The sequence below is a fragment of the Trachymyrmex septentrionalis genome, unplaced genomic scaffold (assembly GCF_001594115.1).
Source record: "Trachymyrmex septentrionalis isolate Tsep2-gDNA-1 unplaced genomic scaffold, Tsep1.0 scaffold88, whole genome shotgun sequence".
Lineage (NCBI taxonomy): Eukaryota > Metazoa > Arthropoda > Insecta > Hymenoptera > Formicidae > Trachymyrmex > Trachymyrmex septentrionalis.
Window position 1 is genome coordinate 212862 of NW_017306070.1, and position 5668 is coordinate 218529.

Consider the following 5668-nt stretch of genomic DNA (forward strand, 5'->3'; position numbering starts at 1 on the left):
GTAAGTTACGGAGAGATGTTGAAAGTAAATTCGAAGAGATATCAATATAAAATATTATATAATCTCGGGGAGTCGATATAAATATTTCCGTATCGTATAAGGAGTTTACTCGATAACGACGTGAAAAAGATTTCAATTCGTCAGGTGCAGAGAGCAGACCTTATGCGGTTCGATAATACGAATGCAAGCACCTTGCATTTCCTGTCCCGCCCAACTTCCCACTTCGAGGCACTTAGCTTGGTATGCATGTCTCTCTTTGATCTCCCCGAAGTGAAGGTAATTCTTCGGGTGAGTTCACGAGGGGTCTTTGTGCGTACACTTGGCGCACGGGTAAACGTCTTTTCTCCCCGCGTGACCCCAGAACGCGTCTTTGTGCGCAACCCTCGAAGGAGAAGACCCCCTCGCAAGGTGCCGGCGGTGTATGTGTGTACGTGTGTGTATACATACATATATTCGGGGTGTATGAATTTCACAACTTATGCACATTACAAGAAGGTGCCCGGACCACACGCACGTTTTTGTCCTGCAACCTGCTTTCTGACGCACACACCACGCTGTGACGTCACGGGTATTTCACCCATCTTCGAGACAAGCTGCTCAAGGTGCAAGCCGTGACATACATAGCCGGGGCATTGGCGCCAAAGACGAAGGCAAAGGTCATATTAAAGAACGATGCCAGGAGAAAGTTATCGGGATTTAGACAGAAATGGAAGTAATATCATTTTCTGATTTGGACAATAAAGAAACCTGATGTGCAGAGTAAAAACATTTTCTATTATATTTTTGCGTTAAAATCGATTTTGTTCAATAACATTTTTCTGTTAAGTTTTTAATATATCTGGATATTGACATAATGTAAGTACGTTATTATTACTATATTTCTTTTCTAACAATAAGATAAACAAATAAAATGTACTAATTTAACATAGATATCATGAATGTTAATTTTTCCAAAGAAATATGATTCCGCAATTTTCTATAAATTTTACCATTGTTGTGAATTTTTAACACAATATTTGTGTGTATGACTTCTTAACATATTCATCTTCTACATTAATAAATTAACACAAAAATTAGAGTGAATTATTTGAGACATGTGAAATGTTGAATTTGACAAATGAAATGAAATTGAATTTAACAAATTTTCCAACAGTAGATATATGTATATTATTGTGTATGTAATAATATGTAATATTTTTGGAACATAATATTAAAGAATGACGTGAGTTGTTCTCATGGTGAGGTATTACAGTATAATATTAACGCCAGATGAAATTATATGGCCGGTGCATGGAGATAAATAAAATGTGATATAATATTAATATTAATTTACAAAGGCAATCTAATATTAATTACAATGAAATATTGTAATTGACGTAGTGTATTACTCGATGTAGAATATTCACAGTTGTTCTAATAAATATACCAATGTACAAATTATAAAATTCTGCGTATTTTATCCTTGGAGCAACACACTCACCCACACACACACACACACACACACACACACACAAACGTTCTGTAATATTTTATATTATTTTATTATGTAATACATAAAATATTTTATATATATTTAACAAGATAATATAACATAAATACAGTACTGACAAATATTGAAAAATGTACATCTAAAAAATTATATCTTTTAAATAAATGTAAATTTGGCAAACGTATAAAAAATTGTCAAAATATATGCGGCGATATTAAAGCAAGTAGATGTTTTGAAAATCGTCCATATATATGACGATTAATATCGTGTTAATCTTTCATTTAAATTCCAGTGCATGAAGCTGCATTGAACATCCCGTCACTGGAGATCATAAGATCATTTTTATTCGGGTCCGCAATCACGCCTTGCGAAATCCTGCATGGCGGGTCACAGGCGCCCCAATAAAAATTCCGGCATTCCGAACGAGGGATGTTAGAATGGTTAGTATAGCTTAAAAGTATAGCCTACGGCGAGACTCCCTCTAATCGCACGCCACCAAGCCGCGATGATGTCCGACCCCTGTGCCTGTGTCTATCCTCGCTTTCGCCCCCCTCTCCCCCCCGCCCCGCCCGTTGCTGTCTCGCCCCGACTCCTTTTTTTATGCCAATGCATTGTCGGATCCAGGCCGCAGCTGCCTACAGGACCCCCATGCGTGCGTGCCCCCATACGAAAGCCACGTCACACCACCTGGCCCTGCACGCGTGTATGTACACATGAGTACTGAGGGGGACAGAAGGGGGGAAGGAGTGCACCCTCCCTTACGCGCACCGGGCCGAGACTCGTGTCTAGGGGATGCAAATACATCGGAAAAGAGTATCGACGTGCGTACGTGCTAAATTTTCAGCGGGACGCAATGTCGCCTCGACGAGTTCCTCATACTTATATTCTGATAGGATAAATCTGCACGATTGATTTGAAAATAAATGCATGGAAAAGCATATATCTTGAAATTTCTTTTAATCCTTATTTAGAAATACGACAGTGTCTATTTTTGCGAATTTCTACGACTAAAAAAGACACGCTCATCTGTCGTATTCGAGTTTCCTTTAGCCGACACTCTTTAGACTTTTAGACATTACTTTTAACCTACCGGAACTGACGTCAAATATATTCTATAATACTGACAATGAGTTTACACGTAAGATCCAAGATTTTTAATTTAGGTTAATTAAAAGGCAGTAATTAATTTCAAAGAACCAGAATAACGTATAAGGAAGAATGAACAAGTGTATTTTAATATAAGAATAATCGAAATTTGCAAATGTAATATAATATAACGGAAATTGAATTGTTCAACATTTTTGACAAAGAAATGTATTACCGAGAGGATTCAATAGACCTACCATCAGTTCCGAAAAGAATTGAAAAGGACGTGATATAACATGTTAATGATTACAGGAAGTAAAGTTTTCGAAAGGAAGGAAGGATCCTTCTTAGCAGGAATGGAATTTTGAAGAGCGATTCAGGGTGGTGCACAAATGGCAAGCAACGTTGCGTGGCAATATCAGCGATAGGTGCACGCGTATACGCGCGTGCACGAGTAGATATGCGATAGGTGGACGCGTGTGCCCTAATGGGAGATATGGGGATAGCCGTACGGGTATACCTACCGATTTTGCGGCTTGCACCTTATTTCCATACGTTCCCATATATAGATAAGATCTGCGAGCACGTGGCGAGAGGGACGCGCGTTGTCGCCGGCTGCGAAATAATTCTGTCTATATCACGAATGGGGGAGAAACAAACCTCTGCAATCTCTGCGACTGTTTCGCATTCTGTTCCGTGGAGCGGATTTCACTTCGAGACATTTGCACGAGTTATTTGCCAAGCGTGGGAACGAGACAATGGGCGTGTTCAAGTTGACAAAGCGGCTAGCCTGTTCGCCGAGCAAATGAGCATAATTGGCTGTTACTTACAGATCCAACCAATTATATTCAATCGCTCGGTAAGCACGCCTAGCCCTCTTGAATTCGCCCAATATTATACAAATTTGAATTCTATGTTGCAGCAGATATTTATATAAAAATTCTAAACAAACACGTAGGCAAATAAATAGCTCAATGACTGATTAAAAATTCGAAAAGAATTTGAGAGTTCATGAAGAGGAAGCGTCAAGCTAGGACATATAAGTGCGTGTCAAAAATTATGGAGCGGCTTATTATTTCACAAGATTCATGCAAAAGTTGTATACATACAAGTTTTCAATAAATGCATCAAACGGCAATATTCATTTAAACTTGAAGGTAGAGGAATCCTCAAAGTCAACTTTAAAATTATTTATAATAAAACTCTCACTGTTTGATTGCAAATCATTGCGAAAAAAAAGGTCTTCATTTCAAATTTCGCAAACTCATATTTTCGTTTATTTTCTTATTGTTTTGAGATATAAATTTAAAATATAATGTTTACATTTTCGAATTTTTAAAAATATTTTACTCTGTGTGTGTGTGTGTGTGTGTGTGTGTGTGTGTGTTTATCTAAACATATAGTGCTTTTTATACTTGTGAGAAACTAAAATTTAAATTTTTAAACATTTATTTTATTATAGAAATTGAACTATAACCGATATAATATCTATCAAGCAATCAAATGTCACTAAATATTTTAACTTTATATGCGTATATGTGATAGCATTGGTCGATTATCGATAAAATAAAGTTTTATATTGTATAAATATCAATTCTATTTGTAAAGCCATTCTAATTAGTAATAAAAAATAATATATAACGCATCATATTGGTACAGTCATTGGGACATTTATCAATAGGATAATAAAAGAAAATAATGATCGCCATTCTTCCGAGATAAATTGTAGCTCCACGAAATTAAAATATATCGGCGTATTTTCGTTTCTCAGGATAAAAAAGTAGAAAAAAAAGAAACAAAAAGATATACACCCCCTATTTGCCCGCGTGAGTGTAAACCGCAAGTGATAAAGACCTTATCATTCGCCATGCAAAGTGACACCGACTTATCGCATTGTCATGAACTCGGATAACATTGTGTCCCATGGCGTTATCATATGCGCAACCCTCTATTTCACCGCGACGCACGCGATCATATTTGACATTTTGATAATTGTATTTGATCGTCCATGAATTGTCCAAAAAAAGAAAAAGAAAAAAGTATATATATGTACAACCAGAATATTATGATTTTTGTAAAGTGGGATATCATGTATTCGGCTTTATCAATATCCAAATTCAACTTCCGCCTCGTGATGAATCACATTCAGAATTGATAATAATTTCTTGTGTCTCGCGAAAGATCGATTATATTGAATATGTGATATTTGTAATAAAATATTTTCTTCTTAGTGATATAGGTGAATAAACACACACACACACATATGTGTCTGTCAAGTCTGTCCAAGACTAAAGCACCGATAATCATTGAGGTTTTACGTACTACGAGACTATGAACGTTTGAAACCTGATTGTTTAACGCTCAAGTGCTGAGGTTGGTTGTAGGACTATGTGAAAAAAAAATCAAAACGCTATATCTATCTCATTTTTAGTACTTTCATAAAGATTAATTTATAACGGTTTGATTAATAAAACATAGATTTACAAAACTTCTGTGTTTTTATTCCAGTTTTTTTTAATCGATGTTCCAGGGACCCACACCTCAGTAAAAGTATCACTATTATATATTTTATCTCAGTACTTAAGGATTTAAAAAATTTGTAAAATCAAAAGGTGAATATTTTTTTAATAGTTATGATTATTTCTATACTATCACATTTGGGTCGTCCAATAAAACGTTCTATACTACTACGTATGTAAGTACATGAATGTATATTTAATCAGGCAGATTCTATTCTCGAGATATGCACTGGAAAGGTCCACTTGGAACGAGAACGCATCTCATTCATGCTACTCGAAAAGTATTCATATAACTATTTCGCGTTTCCTCGCATGAGATACATGCTATAAGAATACACATCTGTGCGCTAAGTCTCGATGATGCGGGCACGAGTTACGCACAATGAGAACCTCTCTCATGATACTTCAAAGACCCAGGTAACCGTCCGGTCCTTCACTGCTAATCGATTGCTTCGTTGATAAGAATTGCACGTGTCTCGTTTATGCTCTTAAATTCATTTGTTTATTCTCATTTATTTAAATTATTGATCTATATCTTACATATATATAAATAGAAATTAAAATTCTAGAAAAT